The sequence below is a fragment of the Ictidomys tridecemlineatus genome, chromosome 5 (assembly GCF_052094955.1).
Source record: "Ictidomys tridecemlineatus isolate mIctTri1 chromosome 5, mIctTri1.hap1, whole genome shotgun sequence".
Taxonomy (NCBI): Eukaryota; Metazoa; Chordata; class Mammalia; order Rodentia; family Sciuridae; genus Ictidomys; species Ictidomys tridecemlineatus.
The window spans coordinates 44,651,756-44,665,553 of NC_135481.1; the positions used below are offsets into that span (position 1 = coordinate 44,651,756).

Here is a 13,798-nt window from a genome sequence, read left to right on the forward strand (position 1 = left end):
TTTCTCTTTAAGATGAAGTTTACCTTGCTATCTTCTCTGTTTAACCTGCTGCCACACTTCTCATTGTCTTGGGTTTTAAGGACATTGCATTTTCACTTCTCTTCTGACAGCCCGACTCACCACTTTGCGCCTGTTTTATTTTTGTGTTGTCTTTTGCCCCCACCAGTGTATTCCGGTTAGTTCTCTCCTACTCAAGAATCTATTCAGGTCTGTAAATCCTTTGGCTCTGCCCTATTCCTTGAGAGATTTCTACCGCTGAATATGCACATTTTACCTCTTGAATGTCTCTGATGATTTTCCCATTCTAGAAGAATGTGTGTATCCTCTGCTACCTTCTGACAGCTATTAACTTCAGCTATTCCTGGGCTATAGTTTTCCCTTTACATTTGAAAATCTCTGTTCTTTCCTGCCTACAACCAACCATATTTACATATCAATTTACCTAGCTCATTCTCTTTTTAATAATATAAATGATCAAGTTAAAATAAATAAGCAACCTTTAATTCTTTTGTTTTATATGTCTATTCTAAAGATTTGACTCTATGCATCGTTTCATTACTTCCAGTTCTCTCATTTTGTCCAAGGTTGTGATTAAAATTCTATCTGGATCTAAGTAGGAATGATTCCTACCTAGAACTTAAGAACTTAAAATCATGTTCTCTTTCAAATTTCCACAAGGTAGATATTCCTTCCTCATTCACATTTCAATCCAATATTCATAGAAGGAAAGGGCAGATTTATAAATACATGCATGTTCTTAGCTTTCCCATCCTCTCCTCCCCTCTCCTACTAAGAACAGGTAAAGGAGAATGTACAAACTTAGAAAAAAGAATTTTCTAAGATGGAAAATATTTAGATATGGGAGCCCCTGGTAAATGCCAGAGAAAAAGTCTAAGACTTAGCAGAGAAGCTAAGGTGGTTGACAGAGATGGGTGAAGGCAGAAGAACCAAAGAGAGAGAAGGAGAAAAAGAGGCAAGGGGTCAGGGGGAAGAATGGCTTTTGAAATTTTCTGTGAAGAAACTTCCTGTAGTACAAGCACAGACAATGAGGAGTCAATAGATCTAACCCTGGTAATTTATTTTCATCAGCTCTAATGACAGCTGAAAGCAGTTGGCCAGATTGTAAGTACTTACAAATTTGTGATATGTACATTCATTATTTTTAGCAATGGACCTTGCCCTAAGTATACAGTGTTCATTCATGTTATTGGAAATGGTGATTTAAAGTCACCATAGTTACCTAGATATGAAAAATAGATCTTTCATCCTTAAATCATCCTTTTTGTATTTGATTTATAGTAAGTGGAGTGTATTACCCCAGGGAAACATGTGTATGATTTATAAAGAAACTATTGGTATACTTTGAGAGCAGGTGTTCACAATTTTTATTGATAGGTTTTTGATCAAAATTACCCAAAGATAATTCATTTATATTATACCACTAGTTGTAGGTGCAGTCTCCACTGTGTCTAGAACTGCTCAGGTTCTTTGCACTCTGAAAAAAGAAGTGGAATAAATAGGTTAGACAATTAAGAAGCGTTTAATTATTAATTAATTGTTACCTGACCTTCTTATTTGAAGTGGTGATCTGTGCCATTCTCCTATCCAAGTATGAACCAGGTCCAACCCTGCTTAGCTTCCAAGATCAGATAGATTGGGTATGGTCAAGATGGCATGGTTGCAAACCTGTGCTGTTCTTTATTCACCTCCCAACTTAATTTCTCTCTGCAACACTTGTCACTTTATCATATTCTATTATGTATCCTTACTTATCCCATTTAACATCAATCTTCTTCCCACTAGGATGCAAGCTCCATGAAGACAGGTATATATTTTTTCTGCCTTGCTAACCACAATATTTCAGTGCCTAGAGCAATGCCTGTCACTTACTAGACCCTCAATAAATGTTGGTTTAATTAACGGTAAAATATCCACTCCTCTCTGAGAAGAAGTTACAAGGACACTCAGTCTTGTAGATTTGGTGGCAATTATAAGCTCCTGAGTATTTAGTAGTATTGGTCTTAGGTAAAGTGGCCAAGGTGAAGTCTTCTCTGGCATATCCCAGTTTATTTTGTATGGTTTCATATTACTCATTTTCTAGCTGTTCAGAAGGTATGTAATGCTCCTCTCTCCTACCATCTGTGGGCTCAGTATACTTCCATGTCTCCTTGTTTTCTGTTTCACATATATCCTATGTTTTTGTGGTAAATATCATTTCCAAACTCACTGATGTGATGTATTGAACCATTCTAGGCACATACCTGGATGATAGCTGATGAAACAAATCTCAGCATGCAAGTTTCCAGGCCAGTGTGTGATGTGGAATCTAGGGTACCATCGTTGGATGGGGGTGCTTGGGGCATCCTCAGATCACCCTATCTGGGCAGCTGTGTTTGAAGCAAGGCCTCAAGTCTGAGATGCAGACTTTTCATGCTCTGGGCAGTTGGTGTTAGCAGAGGTAGAGAAAGAAGCTCTTGCTATGTTTCCTTCTGCTCTAGTTGGTACTGAGTGTTGCAGACACTAACCGGGACTGAACATGGTATGTGAATCTTACAGGGCAAGGCGTTTGAAATTGCCATGTGCCTGAAAACCAATGATTTGTTTTTCTGGCATGTGCTTGGTTTCTATATTAAGCAACAGATGTTTTGTTTTTGCCTCTTTCCTCTCTGTCCATGGCTCCTAACGTGGGTGATATTAACCAAGTGTGACAGGTTTCAGGTTTTTATTTATAGCAGTAGAAAGCTGTTTTCATGTTGCAGAGTTCTGGGTTTCTGAGGCTGAGTCTTTGTAGAGCCTCCCCATCAAATCCTAAAGTGTGGAAGTACAAGAAGCTTGAAGGTTCTGAAAGTTAGAAGTGACATTCAGAGGGGAATAGAGAACTTGAAAGAAACTGATAGAACTTCACTTCTTTCACTAAGACAAGATACACGATGGCTTAGCTGGAACTTTGGGGCTTATAAGTATAGAAATCTGTGTATCCTTACAGTGGAAGGCCTCTTATCCAACATCATCAAAATTACTAGCAAGTCAGGTGTGGTGGTGCACACCTGTAATTTCAGCCACTCAGGAGGCTGAGACAGGACAATCACAAGTTCAAGGTCAGCCTAAGCAACTTATTGGGACCCCCATCTCAAAATAAAAAGGTTAGGTATGTTTGGTGATAGAGTGCTTGCCTACTGTGCTGGAGGTCCTGGGTTCATTCAGTCCTCAACATTAGGGGAAAAAAAACACCCTAGCATAACTGAGAAACTTTAAGTTGGGAGATCCAAATAATGATTACCTTAAATATTTACTTTAGCTAACACAGACATACACACACACTTTTTTGTGTGTGTGTGTGTGTGTGTGTTGATAGGTAGGTAGGTAGATAGATAGATAATTATTCATTCATAGGTATTTGTCCAAGATAATTGAAAAAAAGATCTCATACAAATATGTGAACATGAATCTTCTTCAAAGCAGCTTAATTTGTATAGTCAAATGTGGACACAACCAAACATTCATCAGGCAAAAGAATAAATTGTGGTATGTGCACATAATGGAATGCTACTCAGCAATAAAAAGAGAAACAAGCTATTGAGACATTTTATATTTTAAATTAATTATGCCAAGTGAAAGAAGTACATCAAAATAAGAATATGTGCTGTATGATTTGATTTATATAAAATTCTAGGAAATGCAAACTAAATATTTAATTTTGCTAAAAGAGACTGAAAATGGTATTGTGTTTTAAATTTTGGTCCCATTTTATTTAATGTTAGTATACAGAAATGCAACTAGGCTTTTTGCATCTTGCATCTTGTATCTTGTGACCTATTAGCTGTAGCTTTGTTTATTTGCGGGAGGGAGAGCAGTTGCTGGGAGTAAAAGCAAGGAATATTCTGCCTCTCAGATACATCTCCATACATTTTTTAAAAAACAATTTTTATTTTGTCTTGGGATCTCAGTAAGTTGCCCAGAACTTGTTCTCAAATTTCTGACCCTCCTGTTCCAGGCTCCCAAGTAGCTGAGATTACAAGTGTGTACCACTGTACCTGGAAGCTGTACATATTTTGTAGATGTTTGCATTAAATTAAAAAAGTTCCCTTTATTTATATTTTCTGAATTCTTTTTAAATCATAAAGTGGGAGTTGAATTTTGTTAAATGTTTTTTTCTAAGTCAATGATATTAATATTAACTACCAGTAACATGTATCAGGATTACATTGATTTATAATTTTTTATAAAATTTACCATTTTAACCATTTTTATGTGTACCATTTACATTGATATTTGAATATTGACTTAGTCCTACATACCTGGAATAAGTCCCACTTGGTCATGGTGTGTGACTCTTTTTGAACATTGCTGGATATAGTTTGCAAACAATTTCTTTAAAGTATTTTTCTGTCTGAGATCATGAAAGGTATTGGTTTCTAGTTTTCCATTTTTACTGTCTTTGTCTAGTTTCAGTATCTGGGTCATACTGGTCTCGTGAAATGAGTTGAGAATTGTTCCTCCCTCTTCTATTTTCTAGAGGCAAAAATGTGTAAAATTGGTGTTAGCTAGCAGAGCCTCAAATTGACCAGAAATAACCAGGCCTGAGTAACCCCTTCCTTCTGTGTTCTGTCTTTGACTGGGGACTGCCCAGGAAGGGTGAGACCCCAGTTTGAAAACTAAGGCAGATCTCAGAGGCACTGGACCAGAGGGTTGTCTCCTAACTGGTTGGATAACATGTTCTTTTTTCAAGGGAGATGGATCCTTCCATGGTCACCACACCAAGGTCCACAGAACTTTTTGAAAGAAACTTTCCTATCTTCTTTCTCTGTTTTGCCTTTACCTCTTGAAAATCACCTGATAGCCATCTCCCTCATCCATTTTTTTGCACTTAACTAACTAAACAACTCTTGAGTCATTCTTCAATACAACCATCTAGCATTATATAGGGAATTTTAACCTACCCGAGTTTCCAGAGTCATCAAGAGATTTTGATAACAAATTTCTAAACACAGACCTTTTTGCTGACTCCAAAATGTATATTTCTAACTTAGATTTTTTCCTTTGAGCATTAGGGGTATAGAGAACTGCCAGTTGGACCTAGACAAATGGATGGTTCAAAGTCCTCAAGTTCTAGAAGTCACAAACTGACAGTTTTCCTCACAAATCTGTTTTCATTTGTGTATTTCTCTTATGGGTATTTCCCTGATCTCTCTAGACAGTCATCCTAGACCACTCTCTAAAAATGACTGGGGATATAGCTCAGTGATCCCTCGAAACTCAAAAGAAAAAAATCTACATCTAGCTCTTCATTGGCTCCCCAGTACTGACCAGACCATGCTTGACTCCTGGCATGGTCCACAGGGCTCTTTAAGCATTCGCCATCTTCTCGAGGAGTCTCTTCTCAGCCCTATCCTCCAAATGCTTCCTAAGCTCTTACCGTGCAGAGACAGTTGCAGTCTCCTGGCAAACAGTGTTCTTCCAGGCCTCTCTTCTTCGGACCTGCCACATGCTCCCTCCTCCTTCCTTCTCTCCAGCCCAACTCCTTGTCCACTGAGATTCTATCACTCTACCTGTTTTCATGATCCACTCCTCTTGCTGCCTCAAGAACTTTACTTTTAGTCAGGTATGGTGGCACACACCTGTCATCTCAGCCACTCTGTAGACTGGCAGGAGGGGATGGCAAGTTGGATCCCAGCCTGGGTAACTTAACGAGATCCTGTCTCAAAATAACTTTTTTTTTTAAATAAAGAACTGGGGAATAGCTCAGTTGTAAAGCACCCCTGGGTTCAATCCTCTCAATACCTGGTACAAAAAAGGTTATTTTTTTTCTTTTTTCTTTTTCTTTCTTTTTTTTTTTTTTTTTTGGTACCAGGGATTAAACTCAGGGGCACTAAACCAATAAGCCATATCCCCAATCCTATTTTGTATTTTATTTAGAGATAGGGTCGTACTGAGTTGTTTAGCACCTTGATTTTGCTGAGGCTGTTTTTGAACTCATGATCCTCTGCCGCAGTCTGGCTGGGCACAAGATCACGAGCCACTCACACCTTTGTAGATTCAAACAGCAATTCTTTATTCCCGAACTCACACCAGCCTCTACACACGTTCTGGGGAAATCCAAGTTCTGCCGCCAAATACACGTACTCCCCCAGGCTTTTAATCCCAAATACCTTCTGAATTCCAGGAGAACTCAACGGGAACTCAGGCAGCAGGATACGCCCTATTCCCAGCAGGAATAACCTTAAACCTGGAACTGCCCTAAACCCAGATTGTCCTAAATCGGGAACGCCCTAAACCCAAGGAGTGGGATACTTCCTAAAACCTGCAGGATACATCCTAAACCTGGATCCACCCTGGTCCTTGAGCAGGGTCACCTTTCTCAAACATACATGCAATGTCACAGCGAATGTCCAAGGCAAGTCCAATTCCACGAGTCCTTCCTCTAAGCAACATGGGGTACGCTGGCAAGGAAATTTCGATGCGTCATTCCTACTTGGCAATGGCCCTCAGCATCTCCCCCCTTCTGATTAATTAAACAACAAGCAATGTGGCTTAAGGACTTGGCAATGGTCCTCAGCATCTCCCCCCTTCTGATTAATTAAACAACAAGCAATGTGGCTTAAGGACCATGCCTGGTAGGTTGTCCAATTCAACATATGGTTCTTACCCGTCATGGGAAAAACTGACCTCTAGGCGTCAGCCTCCTGTCTTAGGTTGATACCACTGCAATTGGATCATACCCGTCACTGACTACCGGTCCAGCATTCAGCCATACTTGTGGATAGGCCTATGCACCAGTGGGGGGGTGAGGTTCTTGCCTCACCTCGGTTGGCCCCCAAATTTAGCCTTGGTGCCAGTGGGGGGGGTGAGGTTCTTTGCCTCACCTCTGTTGGCCCCCAAATTTTAGACCATCACTAGCAAAAGGGAGGAGGATACAGAAATGCCACGACACCAAGCCAATTGACGGCTCCTTTGGAAAAATTGCATCACTGGTGACACCATCAGCAAAGATATGCCAGCACTACCACAATTAATATGGAGTGCGCTGGCAAGGAAATTGCATCACTGGTGACACCATCAGCAAAGATATGCCAGTGCTACCACAATTCGCTGCACCAAACGATAGTTCACAATGCATACAAGTGATATATAGTCCAGCAAGTTCTGCAAGCAGTTCAAAGCGGAGGAGTCTATCAATATGTCCATTTCTTCCCAAAGTAAATTGAGTCCTTGATTGAGCATTACTTGTTGAGTTATATTCATTGATGCATCAGTTTATTCAGTTTACTGTGATAGCTATCATAGAAGCTGTAGTTTGGTTTTATCTTAGTCTTCACTGGCACTGGGATGGAGATGGGAATTCTGGCAATGATGCTAAAGAGACATTATCCTGAACAGAATTATTAAATATAATGAAAAGGAAAGGTGAAAGTAAACAAACAGATCTGTTAACCACCTTTAAAAACAATCCTTAACAACTGTTTACCTAATTTAAATTAAACCATTTAAATCACGTGAATAAAAAAAATTCGGATCCATTTTTTCATGAGCGCTCCTCATATATAAAATATGGACATACGCACAACATACAGACATACAACACAAAACAGAAGTGTGCACACAAATGTACAACACATAAAACAATAGTAAAGGCCTTGTAGCTTTACCTAGGTGAAATCTCCATTGCAATGTTTAAAAACTCCACAGTCAAAAAAATAAAACTGATCAGAAAAACATTAACCTAGGTCTGTATGAGCTCAAAAATAAAATAGAACTTTATGACGTGGGAAAATGCGATAATAAAATAGATATTGAAAAAAGCACCCTGGTTAATCACTGTCGCAGGTGTAAGAATAGCCAAGCTGGAGCTCTGGATATCAGCTGTTATGGATTTGAGTCAAATCTTCTTCTTTTTGGTCTGTAGAAATTGCTTTAGTTAGTGTCTCTAGAATCCAAATCGGCTGCTGTTCTCCCTGTGGAAACACACAAACACAACCCTGACTCCAGACAATCACTGGGTCAGGACCTTTCCATTGTCCTGTTAGAATATCTTTCCAAAGTACCTTAGGCTTATGTACATTTTTTGGATACATATGCCTTTCCACAGCATTAAGTCCTGATGAATCCAAATTTTAAAAGTTTAGCGTAAAAAGGGTTATTTTAAGTTTATCTTTGGGGGATATATATACCCCTTAAAGATCCTTTTAAATTTAAGTCTTTCAAAAGCATTCTGCCTTAGTTTTTAGAATTACTTTAGTCCTTTTAATTTTTTTGATGTGGTTTTAAACCAATTTCCTTCTAGTTTAAATTTTAACACCCTCATCTGAGACTTCTAATTTCTGCACCACCAGAAATTAAAGTTGATGGGCTTTTTGAAAAAAATTACTAATAATCTCCTTGTTCTTTTATTTTATCCAATATTTGACTGTAAACTTCTCTCTTATACCTTTTTCTATCTTAAATGTCTGTATCTAATAGTTGTCTTAGCCTTTTGCATTTTTTAACTGAAATATCTTTACTTGACATTTTCAACCATTTTTTATCTTATTTCTATCTTCTACTTTTCTTTTAAGGTTTTTATATTTACCCTTAGTTGCTTTTTTCTCTCCTAGTTTTCTTTTGTTTCCTATTTTGTGGGTTTAAAATTCTTGTCTTTCTACATCTTTTTTTATCTTCCTATATCTTTTTTATCTTTCTACATCTTCTTTTTTTTTTTTTTTTTTTTTAGATTCAATACACCCTAAACCTGGATTCACGCTGGTCCTTGAGCAGGGTCACCTTTCTCAAACATACATGCAATGTCACAGCGAATGTCCAAGGCAAGTCCATTTCCACGAGTCCTTCCTCTAAGCAACATGGGGTACGCTGGCAAGGAAATTTCGATGCGTCATTCCTACTTGGCAATGGCCCTCAGCAATCCTCTTGCCTCAGCCTCCTGAGCTGCTGTGATTACAGGCATGTGCCACCACTCACAGCAAAACTTTGTTTTTGTTTTTTTTTTTTTTTAGTTGTCCTCTCCTCTTATCTGTCAGGGACTGCCCCAAACAGGAGCTGAGCACATTCCCTTAGCCTTGAGTAATGGGGGTGTGAAACTGGCATCGCACTCAGTGCAAAGCAAGTCAGCCTTATCTTTGCTTGGCAAGGAAATGCAGCTCTAGGATTGAGTGTCACCCAGTGGGACTGGGCTATAGCCCAGTGTTTGTTGTAGTACAATCCCTTGCCTTACTTGGGTAGAATATTCTATCAAATGTCTTTCCCTAATAAATATCGAGGTTTGGGATGCTTGCTCTCTTGCTCCTTCCAATGCTGAAGCTGACCCTTGGGGTCATGGAGCCATCCTGCCCTTGATCTCAGAAACTTATGTTGGTGTGCTGCATGGTTTCTTCACTGTTTTCTTAGTTATTGATACAGCCAGTTTCTTTGAACCTAGCTCATCTTGTCCGTCTGGACATCTGGTGACACTCATCCATCATTGCTGTTAAGAGATAATAATTTCTCCTTGATGCTATATCCCATTAGCTTAAGGGTTTTCTATACTTTCACTATTCAGTGGACCAGCATCATTGGCATTGCCAGGCGCTCCATATTTTAGATATACAGGATCTTAAGCTGCACCTCCAACCTCCTGGGAAGTTTATATGCACTTTTTGGGGGGTAGGTACCAGGGATTGAACTCAGGGGCACTCAACCACTGAGCCACATCCCCAGCTCTATTTTATAGTTTGTTTAGAGACAGGGTCTCACTGAGTTGCTGAGCACCTCGCTTTTTGCTGAGGCTGGTTTTAAATTCACACTCCTCCTGCCTCAGCCTCCCAAACCACTAGGATTACAGGCATGCACCACTGCATCCAGTGTAGTTTATATGCACTTTTAAGTTTGAGAAGCCTGATCTATCTTAGTGGTTCACTGTTGGGCACATCAAAATCACCTGAGCAGTTTTAAAAATTACTAGTGCCATGGGCTGGGGATGTGGCTCAAGTGGTAGCGTGCTCCCCTGGCATGCGTGCGGCCCGGATTCAATCCTCAGCACCACATACAAACAAAGATGTTGTGTCTGCTGAAAACTAAAAAATAAATATTAAAAAATTCTCTCACTCTCTCTCTCAAAAAAAAAATTACTAGTGCCTGGGACATACTTTTGAAGAATCTGATCCCATTGATATGAGGAGCCGCTTGGTATTGGGATTTGCAGAGACTTTTCAGAAGTTCTCAAATTCAGTCAACTTTGAGAACCAGGGGTCTACAAAAATAATATACTTCCTTACTTCCCCTTAACTCTCACTTCATTACAGTCTCACTTTTGCTTCCTCCTTAAAACAGAAAGGCCTCTGGTTGAATTTACCAGCTGTGAGGATTGATTTTATATGTCAGCTTGGCTAGACAGCAATACCCTGATATTTGGTTGAACATCCTAATTGTTTCTATGAAGATATATTTCTTAGATGAGATTAATGTCTTAATCAGTAAGTCGACCTTGAGTTAATTTGATTACCCTTCAGAAAGTGGGTGGGCCTCATCCTAGCAATCAAAGGCCTTAACAGAAAGAGACTGACCTCACTGAGAGAAAGAGGATTTCTGTTTGCAATGGCCTTCACGCTCAACTGCAGTCCTTCCCTGGAACTCAGCCTACCTGCCTGCCCTGCAGATTTTGGACTTGCCAATCCCCACAATTTCATAAGCCAATTCTTTAAAATAAATGTCTCTTTTACACACACACACACACACACACACACACACACACACACACACCCTGTTAGTTCTGTTTCTCTGGGGGGAACCCTGACTGATACACCCACAAACTTAATGTTACCTAAATCAACCATTCATTCTCAGCCTCTACCTCCTAGCACCTTCCTTATTGAACATTTCTTTATCTGCATTTCCATGACAGTATGCTTTCTGGGATTTCAACTTAACTTACTGGCCTCCTCAGTTTACCTCATAGACTTTAAAATGTGAGACTAAGTTCCTCTTGACCTGGTCAGTCCTACACACTTTTTTCTTTCTTCACTCTTCCCCTGGGTAATCTCAGTCCCTCCAAGGTCGATGACACCCAATACTTCATCTCAGTTTAAGCCCTCTCAATTCTAAATTAATCTGTACATGCAAACTGCTTAGTCACTTTTGGTGTGGCTGACTTATTGGCATCTGAAACTGAGCACATCCAAGACTAAACTCCTGATCTCCACCATCCACTCCTTACAAACCTGCTTTCCCTCAGCTTGCTTTATCCTGGGAGTTGATACCACCAACCCAAGCAGCTGCTCAAGGCACAATCCTGGGACTTGTCCTGAACACTGTCCTCCTCCTCTAGTGCCCGTGTTAGTTTGACAGCACTTGACTGAGTCTGCCTCCGTGGTGTACCTTAACTCTGTCCACCTTTCTAACCTCCACAGGTCTCTCAGTCAAAACTCTAGTTGTGCCTCAAGCACCACCTAGAGCCTTTCCATGTGTGATCGTCCCACCTCATCCCCTCTGCTGTCCTAACTCCTCCCTCATGCTGTGTATTTTCATAGGACTTTGACGTAGTGTAACAGGGTTTCACTTGATGCTTTGACTGTATATCCCTTGTGGTTTTGAAAGTTACATGTTTTTTTTTCCCAAAAAAACTTGTTCTCCCTGACTTTCTCCTCCCTGATCTTCTTTTCCCAACTTTCTCCTTCCTGATCTTCTCCACCCTGATCTTCTTCTTCCTAATGTCTACTCCCTAATCTCATTTTCTCTGAGTCACTTCTTAAAAAAAAAAAAAAAAAAAAAAAAAAAAACAAAAAACTCTGTTCCTGCAGATGGGCAAAATCACTGCATTTGGGACAGGAGTCCCCTGTTTCTCCTTTGCTAGCAAAGCAACAAACCATCATTTTCCTTTTTCTCAAGACTGTGTCCTCATTATTAGATGGGCATGGGAGAAAAGGACAGAGCTTTTGGCAGCAATGGAAAAGGAGCATGGTATCAATTATGCTACATTATGATTTTCGTTTACTTGTTAATCTATCCTGATAAATTGTGTGTTTCTTAAGAGCAAAGTATATATATATATATATATATATATATATATATATATATATATATATAGAGAGAGAGAGAGAGAGAGAGAGAGAGAGAGAGAGAGGTTATTCTGTCTTCATTTCTGGTATCAAGTCTAGTGTCTAATAAAGTCTAGGTATTCTATAAATGTTTGTCAAATGTTGAATGAACAAGTAAGTTTAAGATTTTGTTTTGTTTTAAGTACTAAGGATTGAACCCAGGGCTCTCTACTACTGAGCTACATCCCCAGCCTCTTCTTAGAATTTTTTTTTAGACAAGTTCTAATTAAGTTTCTGAGATTGGTCTCAAAATTACTATTCTCTTGCCTCAGCCTCCCTATTAGCTGGGACTATAGGCATGTGCCTCTACACCGAGATACAAGTAAGTGATTTAATAGAAAGATAAGAGAATTGGAAAAACCACATTTGGAGCCAGTTGCTATATCACCAGAGTGGTAAATACTTTATGTGGTTCCAGAGAGTTCTGTTTTCCATATCTTGTGGAAGATCCATAAAAACGAAATTATTTTAGCACTCTTTACCCCAGACATATTAACAAAAACTATGACCAAGCCATGTGAAAAATACTTTAGTTTTTTGAGACTTACCTTTGGTATCTTACTCTTATTTAAAGTTCAGCCAGAGGGATGTCTTTTCTGCTATTTCTGTTCTGTGGCTTCAGTCTCTCTTCCCTCTTAAAATGAATACAATCATGCCTCACTTAACAACGGGGACACTTTCTGAGAAATGTGTCATTAGGCAATTTTATCATCATATAAACATCATGCAAACATCATATGTCCTTACACAAACCCAGAGGGCATAGCCTGTTACACACCTAGGCTATGTGGCATATGTGTATATGGTAGTGCCTATTGCCTCTGGGGCCAGGATGATCAAAAAACCTGAGATCGGTTCAAGCACAAGAGGAAACAAGGCAGTCAAGAGAAACAGTGAAGCCAAGGTGCATAAGGTGGATGATGGTTTTTGTTTACATAACCTTGTTTTTAGGAGTACACACTAGAACAACAATGAAATATATACTATAGTAAGTGCATAAACCAGTCATTATCATTATCAAATTTTAGTGACTATAATTTCATGTTCTATATTATAAGTTTATAGGCAGCGCAATAGGTTTGTTTACCCCAGCATCCCCACAAACAGGAGAAAAGCATTGCCCTGTGACTTTACAATAGCCATAGCATCACAAAGTGATAAAAATTTTCACCTCCCTTATCATCTTAGGTAACCCATATCATATATATGGTCCTTAGTTATGAGACATATATTATGAGACACATTATAGCAACGTGGCATAATATGTTCATAAGGAGAAAAGTTTGGACCTTTTTTTTTCTTTCTGTTTCACAGGCTACATGTGCCCATGAGGTCTTCTGCCTTAGAATCATTCTTTTTGGTCTATTAACTCTGTTCTCTTGCTTAGGGAAGTGTCCTTGAGAAAAGGGAAGGGAGCCTAAAGTCTGCTTAACCAGTTTTCCTCTGCATTGGTAGTACCCACCTCTTCCTGCCTGACCCTCAGAATCTGCTTACACAGGCCCTGCAAGAGCATCATCTTCACACACTTCTCGTTTCAGGGCAGAGCGGGTAAGTTTTTCAGGATTCACACAGAAGTCCACTACATTTTCAAATTCTAAACTCCATTATGTCTCAGTTTTTGGTTATCAAAGATTTTTATCGCATTGGTTCCACTTTATTAAGGCCCCTCTGCCCGCTCCATGAGTAACAGCTGTTAGGACGGTGTCAGTGGATGTGCATGGAGACTGGAAGGGCTG

At 39.5% G+C, this 13,798-nt stretch overlaps 1 long non-coding RNA gene across 3 annotated transcripts in view; it reads right to left on the reverse strand.

The window, feature by feature from the left end:
- Nucleotides 1-1,368: 1,368 nt before the first annotated feature.
- LOC144377778 (uncharacterized) overlaps nucleotides 1,369-13,798 on the reverse strand; it is a 29,800-nt gene continuing 17,370 nt past the window's right edge. Inside the window, exons 5-7 of one of the 3 annotated variants that reach the window (XR_013438861.1) lie at nucleotides 12,611-12,696; nucleotides 6,369-7,952; nucleotides 1,516-4,512 (exon numbers count right to left, since the gene is read on the reverse strand). This is a non-coding gene — a long non-coding RNA (uncharacterized LOC144377778). Of the gene's footprint in view, nucleotides 1,496-1,515; nucleotides 4,513-6,027; nucleotides 7,953-12,610; nucleotides 12,697-13,798 lie in introns of those variants that run through there. The other 2 variants (XR_013438860.1, XR_013438862.1) reach the window with 2 other exon arrangements.